This window comes from Protopterus annectens, chromosome 3.part0 (genome assembly GCF_019279795.1).
Source record: "Protopterus annectens isolate FY-2018-M chromosome 3.part0, PAN1.0, whole genome shotgun sequence".
Classification (NCBI taxonomy): domain Eukaryota; kingdom Metazoa; phylum Chordata; order Ceratodontiformes; family Protopteridae; genus Protopterus; species Protopterus annectens.
The window spans coordinates 458,020,249-458,039,255 of NC_056731.1; positions in this window are offsets into that span (position 1 = coordinate 458,020,249).

Here is a 19,007-nt window from a genome sequence, read left to right on the forward strand (position 1 = left end):
GTAAGCCTGAAAACACACTCAGAAGCTGGTGCCTGCACAGCAGCTCCGGACCCATCTAAGGTAGAGACATCCGCGGGTTCCATAATTGAAGCATCTCGTGGCATAGCGGACCCTGCAAATCAGAAGTAGCGGGTATCAGGGGCTGCGAAAGCACCTCAGTGAGTACCAGCGAACAGGCACATGGCTTAGGAGAAGCGCTGTCGTCAGTTTTGGACCTCGATGGCCTGTCTTTTTCTTTGCGGTTTTTAGGTATTCCGGTAGGTAGTCGGATTGCTAACCGACAACATTTCTGGATAATTAAAGCATGAGCCAAAATATTTAGAAGCAAAAATATACAGACTTTTAATAGTGCGTTGATTAAATTCAGCACAAAACTGACAGCAAGGTACGTTGCGGTCAGGGCCTAGGCAAGGAATACAGTACAAATGAAAATCCTTATGAGGTATTTGCTTCCCACAAGTAATGCAATTATTAACTTTTACTGACATCGGTAAGGAGCAAGAAAAAGTTTCCCCAACAGGGTACTTAGCTTTTTAGTTGAAGACTTCGGTTCTGAAACTCGAAAACGAAAATTTCAGGAGTCGGCCGACCGGCACTTGTGAACTGCTTCTGCTTCGGGCAAGAAAGACGATGTAATGGCATCGGCTGCATGTTTTATACCCCTGACGACCTGATGTCATGGAAGAAGGGACAGCAACCGATGCAGGACCCAATACTTTGTTAATCAGGCCGACTGAGGGCAACCCGCTAGCAGATTACCCAAATGTAATGACTGCAACAGTGAAACATGAAGAACATCCCTGTACTCCAAAGGGTGGGAGTGCTGGGTCCAGACCGACCTTGGGTACCACTGCAACTTCTTCATATGGAGTCTTGCTAATGGCAACATGGGGATAAGTGACTGCCATGTAGCCCAGGAGCCTAAGTTACTGCCTTGTGGTCAATTCTGTTGTCTGGATAACCAAAAGTAGGTGTTTTGTTAAGCTTTCCACCTTTTGGGGGGGGGGGGCAGACTTTCATGAATCCTGCACCCCAAGAAGACAATGTCTTGGAAAGGTTTCAGGTTAGACTATGGGAAGCTGATCAGAAATCTCAAGGACTGTAGTAGAGTAATGACAAGTTGTAAGTGTTGCAGAAGGGCCCATTTGCAGTCTGCCTCAATGAGCAAGTTGTCCAGGTAAGGGAATATCTGTATTCCTTTTGTCCTGCAAAAGGTAATAAACTGGAGCCAAACATTTGGTGAATACTCTTGGTCCAGTAGAAAGCCAAAAGGGCAAGGCAGAGAATTGAAAGTGAGAAGGACGCACAGAGAATGTCAGTTATTTTTCTGAAACTGGGCCTTACAAGGGATGTGAAGGTAGGCATCCTTGACATTTAGGGTGTTCATGAACCCCTGGGGGAGGAGGAGTGGAAAAATAGTTGGCAAGGTCAACATCCGGAAGGCAGGAACCTGAAGGAAGAGGTTGAGTAAAGAAAGGTCCAGAATTGGTCTCAAAGGACCGTCTTTTCTTGGGATTAGGAAAATCCTGGTGTAGAAACCTCTTCCTTTTGCAGCCAGAGGTACTGTTTCAATGGTGGTCTCATTAGGGGTCTGTATAATACTAAGATTATGTGTAATTAAATCTACATATTATTATGGTTTTATACTGTATTTTTGGTAAGAATCTGTATCAGCCTATCACACACTTTAATGATTTACTATGGTATACTTTACAATGCCTCTACTGTACTACTGATATACAGTGATTCAAATGTTATTGCAACTTCTTGTTTGAAATGGATTATACCATGTTTCCATTGGTTGGTACTATCTATAAATATTCATGAATTATATGGCATGATAAATGCTTTTCACTGATGAAGGCTGGTTAGCCGAAATCAGTTTGATTTGATTTTAGTGCATTTTGATGCATTTCATGCATAATAAATAATTATTTTCAGCTTATTTGTGAAGAAGTGTTTATATGCTGCGAATGCTGGCCACTGGTGTTTTACTATGTAATGGTTTGGCTGAGCATACCGTACCTGCTTGGTTTCTACTGTCGTTTGTGGGCTTCGCTGTTGGGCTGCAGCATTTACACTTCTGTTCATGTAGGAGGATTTCTTCCCAGTTTGCGATTTTCGAAACCAACTTCTGCTAACTTAAAATTTGGCAGTACACTACCATAGAGGCATTACCCTTTTGGGTGCAACTACAAACTATATCTTTCAAGATAGTTTAACATTATTGGTGTTGACGTTTGGCGTTGGTGCTCGGAAGGAGCAGTATCGGATGCACTTACTCATATCCTGAGGAACCAAAGACTATTAATTACCCCCCCCCTTTTTTTTCAACATTGGTGTGGTGCCGAATTCTGGAACGATTTGGTTGGGCCTATTGGTGTCTCAACAACATCATAGTTTTGTGAAGACGCTGGGCGGCCATCTTTTGGATTACCTGCTTATCCTGTTATCTAAGGAACAGTTCACTTTGGGGAAATTCCGGGTTTTGTTTTTTGATGCTATCGGAACACTTTCCTATAGAAACCCGGGGATGAGTGAAAATGTGCTATCTTTTCTGACTGAATAGCAAACGAAATTGGATTTTCGGAATATTAGGTACTGTGTTTTCACAATCTTTGTATTTTGTGCGAACAGGATATGACTTATATCGGGGGTGATTAACAACACGGTGACTATAACTTTCTAAAGCAATATTTTGACAACATACCACATTAGACTGGGAATCTAATAGAAGCAAATCATTTTTATTTCAGATGGCTATCGGAAAATAATGGTGTACTAACTGAATCAACAAATCAAGGATGCATTGTGGACTATGACTCATTTTTGATTAATATTCTTTTGCATTCTTTACACTTTACTGTTGGTATTTGGTCAAGCACAATCTATCTATTGTGGAATGCTTATGGTCCGCTAGGTTAAGGTACTGATGGTGCACAATTTTGAGAAGCGAAAATAACAGCTTCTTACTATATTGAAGTCATACGTTAGGATACATGAGCTGTTTTTGAATAGGCATATTATATAAACCTTATGGGCCTCTCATTTGGGTCTGGTACATGGGCTTAGGGACAAAGCTCAAATTAATACTTAATATCTATAAATACTTTTATACCTCTGGGAACATATTAGACTTATGGGTGCGTCTATAATTGTGTAACACGAGTATTTGTTACAGGAACTTATCCAGACTATTAAGTATATGCATATACATAAAACTGTGGAATACTGTTATTTTACAAAATATTTTATATAGGTATTCTTATAACTGAATTACAAATGTTTAGCATGTTTTTGATTCTCTAGGAATTGGCAGCTCCAAAACCCAAATTTTATATTTTTGACAATAGCAATATTGGTTAATAAGCTACAGTGTGGGAGCCATCACATAGGACTGGTGATACACCCAAAAAATAATTTTAGTCACTAGGTTGTATCTCTGTTTATAGTAGGTCTGTCTATACAAACCAATCTAACCATAGTGGACATTATATAGTAACACTGTTCTATATACTCTATCAACAACTACAGATATATTGGGAAGGTTACTAATAACTGAATCTGAAAGGGTTGAGTGACATATTCTGATCAAACTATCTAGGAACGTGTTACCATAATAACACCTTAAAGGAATATGTGATTGTGTTGAACCCACATTTTTCTATTTGGTTGTTTATGTTGAATATTTTATGGAATTAAAGCATGGGTCTGTTCAATGTTGGGTCTGTATATAAAATGAGGAAAGGTAATTCAACAGAATATCATACATCTATACTGTTTTAATTTTGAAGCAGACAACTAGGTTTTTCTTGGGCTATATGCCATATTATATTATATAAGACATACTTTATTATGAGGGATAGAGTGATCATATAGAACCTACTATTAATTGGAGAAGATCATAACCTCCAAATGACAGACTGTTTTGTTGTTATCAAAACTAATTTTGCAGATACAAATAGTGGATATCCAATTATGTTATTTTGCATTAAGTTTTCAGGCTTGGTTTATAACGAAATGTGTTAACTGTTAGCTATAGTAACACTGATTTCCTGATATTTTACTGATACTATTGGGAATACATTATATAGCTCATGGACTAACGTTATGCCTATGTGCAGTGAGCTTGGGCTTGTTCTGTTTCTGGATTCTGCAACGTTGCTGTCCCCTGACCGATATCCCAAAAAAAAAAAAAAAAAAAAAAAAAAATATATATATATATATATATATATATATATATATATATATATCATTAGTCCTTTGGTATCAGTAAATGACCCTCTTTTCATCTGTTTCTGTACATAAGAATTGTATTCATAAGTGGCTGACTTCTTTGACAGCTTGAGATGTCTAAGGAATTGGCAAACTATGAGAAACAAACTAGGGAGAGAAAAATTAAGAAATTCAACAGGGACATTACTGATTACCAAAGGGGACGCCCATTTGAATCATATAGATTGGTGAGATTCATGGATACCAGCCAGGGGGCAGAAAGGGGCAGAACTAGGGAGAGACCTAGGTCCATTCTCAAGACTAATGATAGGTTTTTGTGAGCACAACAGAGGAGGAATCCTCCTACACGGACAATGAAAGTGTCCAGCTCAGGGAGTCACCTATGCGCAAAAAATCCAACTCGGCACACCCTTTAGATATGGAAAAAGGCGGCGGGGAGGCTGCAAACACAAACATGGGAACCAGAACAAACTCTGTAGAGGGACTGATACAAACACTACTGAAATAATTGACAAGGAATATAAACATGTGTTGAATTTGTCGGATGTTACAATGACTAAAGAACAAGAACAATTACTCAAAGGTCTTGGATTTGTACCAGGCTTTTTTTCTAATGAATGCAGTATTGTGTCAGATGTAATTAGTTTTTGTCGTAATCTTAATCTTAAACTGTTTTTTTTTCAGACCAAACCTCTCAAAGATCTAACAAATTCAGATTTCGTAAATCTGAATTCCAACCGCCAATGAACAAACATGTATCTATATTCCAACAATCGGTTCTCAGGGATCTACACTTCCCACATATGGAATCTCATATTATGGGTCAAAATATCTCTTTATCCTAAAAGATGGCTCTAGAAGAATTGAGGAATAATCATAACATTGTCATATTACCAGCAGACAAAGGAGGGGTGGTTGTGGTTATGAACATGGGGTACTATCTGAACAAAGGCAAGAAACAGCTTTCCAATACCAGATGTGACATGCACATGCCTATTGATCCAACCCCGAAATTTAAAAAAGAGGTAGACACGTTCCTGAATTTGGCAGAAGAAGAAGGGATCACCACTAAAAACATGGTTAAACACTTGTCAGTAATAGACCCCCAGAAACAGATCTTATATCTGCTTCCAAAAATAAACAAATCCATTTCCAAACCCCCTGGGAGACCTATTGTGTCAGGTACGGAACCCTTATCAGTGTTTTTGACGCAACATTTGAAACCATTACTCACAACAGTTACGGCCAGACTGCAGGACACAACTCAGGTTCTTCAAATCATACAGGATGTACAACTGGAATCACACTGGCTTATGTGCACTTTGGATGTTAAATCCTTATACACCAGCATACCCCATTGGGCTGGCCTGCAGGCCCTACAATATTGGCTGGAACAATCAGGTTTATATCCACCTGGACTCAATACACTACTTATATGTATGACGGAACATGTGCTCAACAAGAATGTTTTTTATTTTCAAGGGGAGTGCTATTGGCAACTTCAAGGCAGTGATATGGGGGCATCCTTTGCTCCAATACATGCAGACCTATTTATGGCATACTTTGAAGAATGCATGATTTACAATCCGCTTCACAATTTATACATGGTTGAAATTGACATATGGCGCAGATATTTGGATGACTGCTGGATGATGTGGGGTGCAGATTCAACATACCTGCAGGAGTTTGTGGAATATTTGAATGGTAATATATCGGGTATAGAGTTTACAGTAACATACAATTCGGACATCATTGATTTTTTTGGATGTTACGGTTTACAGGAATGATGATCATACTCTAAATACCACGACATATAGGAAATATCCACAATACAACACCTTGCTCCATGCTTCAAGCATGCACCCACGCCACACCATCCGCAACATACCCAAATCTCAACTTATGCGCAATAAACGCATTAGTTCATCTGAACATGATTTTGAGGAGGCAAAACTGGATCTCCACAACAGGTTTTTGGAAAGAGGATATAGGAAATTGGATATACTGACAGCTAGTAATTGGTCTGCAGATCAGGACAGGAATATATTACTACAAAATAAAAAACGTGAAACTACAGGGGTTGAGTCTACACTCAGGTTTGTTACCACATAAGGACGGAATCATAATATTATCAGAAACATTCTGGATTCGAATTGGAATATACTCTTAGCGAATGAAGAACTAAGGAATCTTTTGGGTCCTAAATGTCAATTCTCATACAGACGGGGTAAAACGTTGGGTGCCCTGTTTTACCACTATAAGCATAAAGAAAGTGGGGGCACAATATACAAACAAATGACTACAACTGGAGACCAACTTTTGGGTACCTTTCCATGTGGGCATTGCGGATCTTGTCAACAAGTAAGTAAACTTAAACAATTCACTAGTGCTAATACAAGTAGAGTTTATGATTTAAGAGTCTTTGGTAATTGCAGCAGTAGCTGGATTGTATATTTAGCCACTTGTCAATGTTCAGCATTCTATGTAGGGCAAACATCACGATCACTTAGAATAAGAATGAGTGAACATAAAAGTGACATTAGAAATAAAAAAAGAGACCAATGCGCTTTATAGACACACCATGAAACATACCAATGCTAGATTCATGTTCATGATCATTGATAACATTACTGGTGATAGGAGCAACCAACAGGGTTGGCATAGTATTCTAAACCACAAAGAAAAATATTGGATCATTCACCTTGGGGCATTGTTTCCCCCCAGGTCTTAATGACCACTTATAACCCGTTTGTGGAATAAAATTAGAGCAATATATGCCTCAACTCTAATAGATACAATGTATGAGTTATTGCTATGACAAACATATATGAGTATATCTTTATTATAACTAATATTGTATGTACATATTAATTATGTTGGAGAACTGAATTATGATCAAATAGGTTTTTTATCCATCTGTTTATCTTAAACATTGATTTTGTTTTACCCTTATGTATGCATGTTGATATACATAAGAATAAGGTATAATTGCTTATAAATGTGCCAGGTAACTTTGTGGGCCTTATGAATATTTAATCTGTATACTGCTATTGTTGGATCTTTTTGGTTGATCATAATAGGATCCACCTTTTGGGCTGTTTATTATATCAAGCTATATGTTATTGTATCTAAATATAAAAATGTTTTTGTGATGTATTATATTTTTGATAAAAAAATTTATATTAGTATAGCACATATTTACATGTCTTAAGAATTGTTCCTGGTGATTTTGTGGTTACTTCAAATTGTATGCTGTTACTGTTGGATCCTTTTGGGTCTTTAAGACAGAACTTCTCATTAGGGGTCTGTATAATATTAAGATTGTGTAATTAAATCTACATATTATTATGGTTTTATACTGTATTTCTGGTAAGAATCTGTATCAGCCTATCACACACTTTAATGATTTACTATGGTATACTTTACAATGCCTCTACTGTACTACTGATATATAGTGATTCAAATGTTATTGCAACTTCTTATTTGAAATGGATTATACCATGTTTCTATTGGTTGGTACTATCTATAAATATTCATGAATTATATTGCATGACAAATGCTTTTCACTGATGAAGGCTGGTTAGCCGAAATCGGTTTGATTTGATTTTAGTGCATTTTGATGCATTTCATGCATAAATAATTATTTTCAGCTTATTTGTGAAGAAGTGTTTATATGCTGCGAATGCTGGCCACTGGTGTTTTACTTTATAAAATCTATCAGGTCTATGTGGAGCGGGGTTTGGGAGTCAGGGTTCAAGGATGCTGAAGAGAAGGCCATCCAGGAAAGCAGGCAGAACTGGAGGAACAGCAGTAGGATTTGGGGAATCCATCTGAATGAGGTCATACCTTTTTTGAACTTCAGTCATTTCAGAGGATTCCCACTTAAAATGTTCCTTCATTTTGGTATTAGTTTCCCCAAAGGTCAAATCCTCAGCTGGGGAGTCAGGGTCAACGGATTCTTCCTCTGGGGAGCAGTATCCCAAGGGAGAATGTAGCTGAGAGAAATAAGAGTGATTCTTCAGATGAAGAATCAGAGAATTCCTCCTCTTCCCTCAGAGAGGTGTCTGATGTTTGAGGCCTTGGACTCAGTATAGAAGTAAGGATGGTGAAAGTCCCTGTAGTGGTAGGCCATAAGGCCATGAAACAATTAAACAAGCTTTTGCTGAAAGCCTGCCAGTCAGGCATGCTTTCAGGAGTAGATGAAATGTGTTTTCTTTTTTCCTTCCTTTGGAGAGGCCTGGAGGGTGTCTGAAGGGAGGAAGGCCTGGAATCTTGTGACTAAGGAACTAGAGGGATCCGATGGACCTACCAAAATCACTGGTCCCCCCACACGGAGTTGGAAACTGACGTTGGAAAAGCATCTATGGATGTGCCCCCTGCGCATGATTGTACAGCTTCAGCGGAGGTACCCTCTGTATCAGAGGTGGTGGAACCCGTATCCTCATCCAGGCCGTTGGCCAAGGCTGAGGGTCAGATAAAAGAAGCACAGAGGTAGTGGTAGGCCTAATAATCTTGGCTTTCTCTTTCGGCAGTTCAGCAGGTGCATCGGCGGAACCCTCCATACCCAAGGCTAATTGTTTTAAATGTTGGTTTTCGAGACAGAAATTGAGTGTGCGCAGAGGGCTACGCAAACTTTTGGGCACAAATGCCTGGCAAATGGAGCAGGCCTTGTAGTTGTGACACCGACCTAAACAAAAAAAAGACACTGATCGTGGGTGTCCTTGTGGGTTATCTGATGGCCGCACTTACACTTGCCCTTTCAGGATGGCAAGAACAAGAATTAGAATAAAGAAAAAAAAAACTGAAAAGGTTCCCCAATGGGGCACTTATCTGATATCTTAGAGATCCGATGGCTGGGCTGGCAGTAACACCTGACATTCAACTGGCAGCTGAGTTCCTGGTGAGGCTGAGGCTGGTGTATGCAGACATTACTTTTACGGTCTATGTTCCACTAGCCACATCAGACATCCCACGCACCATACAGTGACTGAAAACTTTTGTTTGGGGAGCAAGAGGAGTAAACCCATATGTGGTGAATATTGTAACATGAATAGAAGGACATCAGTATGACAGTGGTAAGTTGTCTGGAGACAACAGGGGTACCAGACTGTTACCAGAGTTTATATCCTATATCTTAGTGGATGGAAAACAGGCCACTGCTAAGGGAGAGAGAGCCTCTGACATTACCATTGTGAAACCTGCAGTGGTTAAACAGGAACAGTACTTGCTTGGGCAGTCCACTCAGTCAGAGCTTTAGAAGGGACCCCATTACAAATGCCTTTGGCCAGCGTTCACCTTTACTAGGAGGGTGGAAAAGGAAGCAAGCAAATAGGTATGTTTGAGGATATCGCTACAGATGTCCGGACAGGGAATAATTTTGATAATCCAGAAACTTGCAAGCATGCAGTTACATGCAGTCAGGCTTGGAGACAGGCATGTGGGGATGGTAGCTTGGTGGGACTCAGACCCCACACTTGAGGCCAGGGCTGGTGAGGTGCGTCATTTCAAGGAGGGAGCTACCCTGTAGCAGTGAAACTGAAGGTTTGCTACAGCTGCTGGTAGGTACTGATGTTCCTCTGGATAGAGTGCAAGGACAGAGGTGAGTGGTAGTATCCAAGCTGACAGGCACTGCTGTCAAGAATACCAGACTTCCTGTGGAAGAAGCACATAGATGGAGTTGAGACAGGCTCAGCTGTTGGATCCTACACTAAAGAGGCTTGCGAGAGGTAGATAGGGAGACACCTGATTTCAGGGAAAAGGGAAGTCTGTAGAATGGAACAAAGGGTTACTGTATAGAGAGTAGACCCCTGAGGGAGGGCTAGAGGGTGAGGTAATACAGCAGTTGGTAGTGCCTAGAGCCTACCATCTGGCACTTCCAGCCACAGCCTATGTCATTCCTTTTGCAGGTCATATGGGCATAAAGCATACCAAGAGACATACTGTGCAGAACTTTTATTAGCTTGGGATTGCCAGAGATACAACAGGGTACTGCAGGACCTGTGAGTAGTGCCAAAAAAGTAGGCAAGGCAGGAGACAACTTCAAAGTTCATTTGATGCCTTTGCCTGTGATTGAGGAGCTGTCTCAGAGGGAAGCCATGGATATTGTGGGGCCTCTGAGTATCCCAAATTCCACAGGAAAGAAGTACATCCTGGTGGTAGTAGATTATGTTACTAGATGCCCTGAGGCGGTAGCTCTGTCCTCCATCAAGGCAGAGAAGGTGGAAAATGCTTTGCTAGAGATTTTCAGCAGGGGAGGTTTCCAGAGAGAAACACTGAATGACAGAGATGCCAATTTCATGTCAGACCTACTGGCTTGTCTGTGGGAGCACTGTGGGGTGAAGCACCTAAAGACCACCCCCAGACTAAAGGTCTTGTGGACAGGTTAAACTCTACACTGAAGACCATGCTAGGGGAATTTGCAGACCAGCTTAAGAGAGAGTGGGACAAATATTTGCCCCACCTGCCATTTGCATACAGACAGGTACCCCAGAAACCCACTGATATTTCACCATGTGAATTGCTGTATGGCCATAAGGTGACGGGGTCTCTAGATTTGATTTGTGATGAGTGGGAGGGTGTGTGTGAATCCCACAAGGAGTCTGTTGTGGCATATGTCCTAAATCTCAGGACAAGGCTTAGGGAGCTCATGGATGTGGCCCAGGAGAATCTGGCAGGAGCCCAACCACAGAAAAAGGTATGGTATGAAAGGAATGATCCAGCCTGAGAGTATGCTATTGGGACAGCCGGTTATGGTGCTCATTCCTGTCAGACAAGCTGCAGGCAGCTTGGGAAGGACCCTTCAAAGTGTTAAGGAAGGTCAGTGATATTAACTACATAGTAGAACTGCTAAGCAAGAGGCAGGGGCATAAACTGTACCATGTTAACATGATCAAGTCTTACCATGATAATGTATTCACAGAAAGACTAATTTCTCTCAAGCAAAGTTTCTCCAGGGTCACTGGAAAAAGTAGTTTGAGTCTTCAAAAGGGGGGGGAGGAGATGTGAGGTATTGCCAGCTATCCTAGAAGTAAGGCAGTGGATGTGTACCATATGCCAGCATAGCTAGCCGGAATTTTGCAAAGAACTTTATCTAAATTTGTATATCAAACTGATTTGTACAGGTGCTTGTGTTGAAAATGTACCAACAATGAATCCTGCTGGACAGAAAAGAAATACACATGTATGTCAGTCTATACTGTAACTGTTGAAATGAATATATTGCAACAGAGGATACTAGAAGAGAAGAGTTGAATCTTAGTCCAGCTAACTCTGAAAAATAGTCTGAAATTAAATTACCTGGTTTAAGCCATAAAGATTCCATCTTGCAGTTCTGACTGCAGGCAGAGACAAAATGTCTGTGAAAACTAGGTCAAAGAATCATACTGTACTGTTCTTATGGATGAAATGATTGCTACCCTAGAAGGGTGGAAGTTTTGAAATGGTTTTATAGCTTCCAGATGGCAGAGCACATCTTTGCGAAGCTGTGTGTTTGTATTATGACACGTGTGAGATTCTGGTTAATTTGCTAGTAAAGGGGGCAGTGTGGGAACCAGAAGTCAGATATAACCAGATGTATGTGATGTTATGCTGTAATCCAGTACTGAAATGATGCTTTAATACTAGATGTCTCAGGGCAGTCTGTTTTTGAAATCAAAAGACCACTCACCTATATCATCTTGCCTTACTTTAGTAAGGAACCAGGTAATAGTAATTCTTTAGATCAGTCAGGAAAATATAGTGAGATTAGTTAAGTACTGTTTTCTGTATCTGTGTGAATCTAGACATCTGTGTTTTTAACACTTCCTGTGATTGAAACTCTGATGTTTATTGTACATAAACATGTAGTATTTTCATGTTCTTTTATTATTAAATATATTCAAACTTTTCATTGTGGCTGGTCTTTTAGAGAATATTTTAACCTTTTAGAGTACTTATATTTATTTGGTGACACTGTGGCCACTCCTGAAAGCCTTGCTGCATTGGTCGAACGCTACCATTTGTATTAGTATTAATTTTACTCAGTATAACTGGGTACCCTTGTAAGAGCCTTAGAGTAGCTAGCTGGTGGTAGTATAACTACCTTATAGTTTGAGCAAAGGTAGCAGAGCGAGTAAATCTGTGCCAGCCTTTCCTAGGTGTGCGTGTGTGTCAAATTCAAATCTCATAGTATGCGTGCCAGCTACTTGGAGCATGGACAAAGAGCACTGGTTTCAAAGACAGGGTGGTGGAGGACTTGGTTTGGAACACACTGTGGAGAACTCAACTCTACAGCTGTGCCAGTGGGGAGTCTTATTGAGGGCCTGAAAAAAAAGAGAGAGAGAGAAACAAGGAAACCCAGCCCACAGACTGAGTGTGTTCCCTGTGTGCTCTTAAGGGAAACTGTGCTTGGTGCAAACAGCTGATCAAGTGAATGTCCCCCACTGGTGTCAATGGTGAGCAGTAAGGCTGTCCCAGAGCAGGGACATCACAACAAGGGTTAAATAAAAGTTGATAAAATGTCCAAATCAGTAGTTCAAAATTTGATAAAATCAGTCTCAATAAAAAATTCAGTAAAAGTTAAAGGCAAACGCAACCCTGCTTCACAGTTTGATACCCTCACTCTCCATCTGCCTACTGTGAGACTCAGTCATTTCACCAGACAGTACTTTGGGGAAATGGGTTCATCAAGCTAGGCTCCTCAGTGGTCTCCTGGTTTGCAAACCTAGTAAACAGCTATTAGTTTATGAACCCAAGTCCAGTAGTGTAAGAAAACAATATCTCATGCTCCCAGTAAAAGATGACACAGACACTGTCCCATTTCTAGATTCCAGATGATCCTTTAGTGAACAGAAACCAGAGGAGATGATGCAGAAGAAAGCATTGACAAGTTCTTGAATAACTCCTAGTTATGCAATAATCAGATGACAGATAAGTTTGTCAAAGAAAAATAAAGGCAAAAGGGAACATTGTAGAAAAGATTTTCCTTCAGCTGTGATAAAAGCTGTGTAATCAGTGGAAATGATGCTGGTGGAAATAGCAAAGATATCTAAATGGAAGCAGACAATATACAAAAGTGACTAAAACTAAAAAGACAATCAACATGCACCCAAAACACAAAAATGTAATAAAAATACACCACCACTGCAGGTAAGTCAAGAAAACTATCTGTATAAGTCTGCATCTTAATGACAGTGCAGACACAGTCAGATAAACCAGAAGATAGCAAAAGTAACATTCCTGTACAGTTCCAGACATTTTAAATTAATGCTGAGCCAATGTCCCCTAAGAGAGTCCAGAAATTGTGATAAAATTAGGTTTGCTGGTGGCCTGGCTCAATGTCATGACTATTTCATGATTTTGATTAATGTCACAGTGGCTGGTGCAGCAAGGCAGGGAGTGTGGGAGTGAATAGTTTTCACCTTGCCCCTCCTACATGCAGCTGTGTGCTTCTTGCTGTAGGTTGATTATTTTCTGGCTATGAAGCAAGCTAATAGTTGTGTGCCTGTATGCAGGATAGGGCTTGAGGAGTTATGGCTCCGAGTGCAATAATTTGCTGGATGGTATAACTACACTCCACTTAGTTACAGTTTCTTTTCCTCTATCTAAAAATCTCCATCTTCATTAGCCATGCTTATGATGCCTTGCACTCCCAGCTTTCTCCCAAATGAATGGATGAGAGGTAATTTTGTATTGGGCGGGGGGGGGGGGGGCTGAAAGGATAAGCCTTATCCAGACATGGACTAGTCACCTGCTACAAGACTGACAGTAGAACTATGTTGAATGAAGAGGTCTATACTGGGTTAAGGAAGATATCAGTAGGAATGTGTTGTAGTAAAGGTATGGGGGTGACAATGACTACTGTGTTTACCTTTCAAAAGGGGTACAAACATTTGATCCTCACTAAGAGAAATTGGCTAGGCTTAAAATGATCCATGGGGACATCCAGCCTAATACTTGCCTATGAACATTTTGGGGGTTGGTATAATGGTTAAGGTGTTTACCTCACAGACACCAGGTACAGGGTTTGATTCTCACCTTGAAAGGGAACTGGGTAGGCTTAAAATGGCATATTGCCTAGTAGTTCACTTACAGATAAACTCTGCAAAGCTTTTCCAGTGTTTCAACTGCATTCAGAGCCATCCAAGCTATGGATATTTTCTTGATTTGGTGCACTTGTACTTGCTTAATATAGCAATCACTACTCTTATTGTGCATTTTTGAAAGCATTTATTTAATTTTATGGCAAAAAATATTTCTCTGTTTGTTGGCTTTTCTAGTTCTTTGTGCCTCCAAGTCTCCTTGCAGAAGGGCAAATTAGCTAGGGACTTAGATGTTCAGAAGTAGTTTGTTGTTTAATCTGCACTTGAGAGCTGCTGTGCTTTTACATTAAGAAATTTCAGGATCATTTATCTTGTGGCAGAAGGTGTACACCTGCTCTCTGAGTTGGGAAGCACTTCAGGAAGCTCAAAATGTTGTTTACTGGCTAGAGATAACAGGGGTCAGCTTTCAAGCTTATTTTTTCTCTGCTATAAATTAGGCAAGTTTGCGAGGAGATGCCCATTGGGCATTGGCAGTTAGCAGTGCCCTGTATTGTAGCAAATGCCTAGACAGTAAAATTCCCCTATAAAGTTAGAATTAAATCCAAAATCTGTTAAACACTGTGGCATTGCACAGAAATAAGTTTAGTGCAGCTAGCTTGTGCATCAAACAGCACTAAAATTTTAAAAATCCTAGTATTATATAACATATTTTCCTTAACCCCAGGAACTAGTTTGTTTATTAAATATCACCATCATATCATAGCACAAGATAACATCTTGCCCTTAACCCCAGAAACTACCCTAGGAGACCCCAGTTAAAACCCATTCCTTAAACCTAAACAGCTATTACTACATGACCTGGAAAACATGGCTATGCAATTTCCAAATGTCTCTGTGGACAGCTTGGTAGATATGGGCATCCTAAGGCAATACAGACATTGTCTCATGTTCTCAAACCATCAGTTAATCATTAAAAAAAACACTGTGAGCAGTACAGCCTTCACAGATTAGAATGATGTAGCAAATATATATTGACTGATAAATTCAACTCAAACTTCACCCCGCCCCCAGCTCCACCAGGTGAAATCTTCTCCAACCTACTTCCCCCAACTATCAGCAGGGACCAGGTGCTGGCAGCACTTTTTAAAGCCAAGATCACTGCCTTTGCAGGTGTCCCAACAACATCGTTCGCTGGTTGCCTCCTGAATAGACTAAAACAAGACCGATCAGGACCATTTGATTAATTCAACTACAGCTTTTAAAAAGGCTACATTCCAAGTTACCGGAGGATTGCAAAAGCCATTCCACTCCACAAGAGAGGGCAATCAATCGACCAGGAAACTACAGACACATCATTCTAACAAGCTTAATATGCAAAGTCAAGGAACAAAGTCAAAGGCTCCTGGCTCACCAAGTTCATAAATGACTGTTAATTGGGAGGTATTACAGCCCCCCCCCCCCCAGGTGCCAACATCATACAAGTGGGACGAACAGTGCCAACTGACTGGTACCAAAGTCACAATCTAAAACTCAATGCCAAAAAAATGCATTATAATGCCCTTTGGGAAGCTGTCAAATCAATTTAATTACTCCATTGATAACCCCCCCCCCCAATAGTCAAACCAGAAGTAAGAGAACTGGGAACATATGTGGACAGCAATCTGGCCTTTGACCCACATGTAGCTAAGATAAAAAAAAAGTTTTCTTTGTCACCAAACTTAAATGTAATGGTTACGGCAGCCAGGTCCAAGGAAGTTATAGTACCACTCTACTTGGCCATCTTTAGACATATAACTGAATACAATGCCCTTTTTGGCATGTACATAATCAGACAATTGCAACACTTGGAATGCCCACAAAGCTTTTTCACCAGGAGACTTCAGGGCATGAGTATCCTTGTCCTACACTGATTGCCTAAAGGCTCTGTCTCTGTATTTGGTCTCCTACAGGCTTGCTGAGGGGGGGGGGCTTTTTGCCTGACTTACAGGGCTTCCCCAGACCCAGCCCTAATGGATCCATTGTATATGCGCAAAACAAACAGCACCAGAAAATCTAGATCCAGAGAACTGACGTTCACTTCTGACAGAAACAGAACATGCTGGAGAGACACATGTGTGTCCCAAAGGATCTCAAAACAATGGAATAGGCTCCCCATCCATATAAGCAGAGTTCATCCCTGACCCTATTCAAAATAAAATTTCACAAATGGATGGGAAATCACAAATTTACCCTTGGTCTGGTCCTCCTGTTCCTTATGGACAGAGGTCAACAGTAAGGAAACTATTATCCAAAGTAACAACCCTCCCTACAAATCCTTCATTATCTTCCTACTAACATGTCCCGCTCCAGCACAAATAGATGTTCAGGACCAAAATGGTTTGGAGTCGGTGGCTGGGCTTGTGAGGGCCTTATTAATTAGCCCAGTAGCAACCAATGAACCTAATAAGCAGTAGAATTAAGGCAAATGCTGCCAAAAAATGAGGCTTATAGGTATACAGCTAACCTCGGATTCAATCAAAAATAACACAGTAAGAGAGAATAATGACCAGAGACACAAGCACAATACAAAAGGCAGTAGTCAGAATTCAAGCAAACAAGGTTAGCGCACCAACTGTATTATGAGTCTCCTTAATACATTGAAGAGCCATTTCAAAATTGTACGTGCTATGTATTCAGAGAAAAATTAAAATTGCAGTTAGCACTCTGCAGGCAATCTAGGCAACCAGCATTACAGCTCCTCTTAGGCTCTGTTATCACAGTTAACTCTTTGCAAATGACATTTACAGACAAAAGGTTAACCTCTCACAGAAATATACCACAAGGTGATTGTCAGCTAGATGAAATTATTGCAGTGTCAACACTCCAATATTCCAAACAGGATGACAAGAAAACAGAACCACAACACAGGTACGATAACTTGGTAAGGAAGCATGGAGACCAAAACAGCAAGAACTCTCATACACACTCGCCAGATAAAGACAGTGGATCACAAGTCCCAATAAGTGACAGTAGTGACTGCAAAATTATAATGCATAGTAGGTGCAAGTTACAACCCTGGAAGAGAGAGCCTAATCAGAAAAAAAAGGCTAGCATTTTATTAAAAAATACAGTATAATTAGAAAAAACAGATTAACATTTTATTTTTTAAAACATTTTTCAGTTTATAAACATCACATACATTACCTTTTCTTCCTTTACAACCACTGTATTTTATTCCAACATTACATAAATCGTTGGAATTCCTGACTTTCCTTAAACCTCACTTTGCCTCCTGAACAGACTAATATTTTACTAATAAATAAACTTAGAAGTTATGCACCTACCATAACGTTCCATGTTAGTTGTCTTCTTCTCGCCTTCCTTCTTGCTGGATGGGTTCGGAGCTGAACCTCGGCTCCGACTCGGCCACTCTAAAAGCTCGAGAGCTAGTTCCACCGGCTCGAGGCTCCCCTATATCCCACAATGCTAGGCGGTAACTCCTCAGATCTCGTTTGTAAGCTAGGCCCAGCTAGGAACATTCCAGGTAGGTACATAACTTCTAAATGTTAAGTTGTCTATCTCGCCTTCATTCTTGCTGGATGGGACCACGTCCCTAGCACCTTGTCCCGGGTGGCCTATCGGAACAGACTCTTGAGTACAGTGGAACCAAAGTTGGCTCGGCCTCTAGAGGCTAAGTCCAACTTATAATGAGAAATGAAGGTATGGGGAGAAGCCCAAGTAGCTGCAGCGCAAATCGAATCAATAGGCAGTCTGTCTTGGAAAGCTATAGATGTAGCTAAAGCTCTAGTTGAATGAGCCCTGGGTTTGGTTGGCAACTGTTGATGTCTGATCTCATACACAAAGGTAATCAAAGAAGTAAGCCATCTAGAAAGAGATACCTTAGAAACTGGAAGGCCCATTCTGCCTTCTGCATAGGAAACAAACAGTTGATCAGACTTCCTAAATTGTTTGGTCCTGTCTAAATAGTACCCAAGTTGGTGATTAACGTCTAACCAATGTAATTTTTGTTCCGATCTGTTTGAATAGTTAGGAAAGAACACAGGAAGATCAATGGTTTGATTCAAATTTGCCGGTGAAGCTATCTTAGGCAAAAAGGACGGGTTGGTACGTAAGGACACCCTATCTTTATAAAACAAAAGATAAGGGGATAGACTGCACAGAGCATGAAGTTCAGAGACTCTTCTGGCTGAAGTAATAGCTACCAAAAAGAGTGTTTTCCAAGATAGCAATTTCATTGAGCATGAAGCTGCAGGTTCAAAGGGGGGAAGAATCAAGGACGTCAGAACCAAGTTGAGATCCCATGGAGGAGGAGGATCCCTGATAGGTGGTTTGAGGAGAAAAACTCCCTTTAAAAAGGCTTTGCAGAGTTTGTGAGACATAATGGAGGACTCTGAGACTCCAACATGAAAGTTAGATATAGCTGCCAATTGAACCTTGATGGTAGAAGGAGACGAACCTGAGTGGAAAAGTTCGGCTAGAAAATCTAGAACTGATTGAATGGAAGCAGTGAAAGGATCTATATCCTTTGAATGCGCCCAATAGGAAAAACGTTTCCACTTACTATGATAAATCTTCCGAGTGGAAGATTTATGAGAGGCTATTAAAATATCTTGAACTGAGTGAGATATTAGAGGAAGCCTGGCTAGAGTTGGAATTGGAGAAACCATGCTGTGAGGTTCAGAGAAGGGAGGGAGCAGTGCAACTGACCCGACTGATGGGTCAAGAGGTCTGGAACTGGGTCCAGATGCCAGG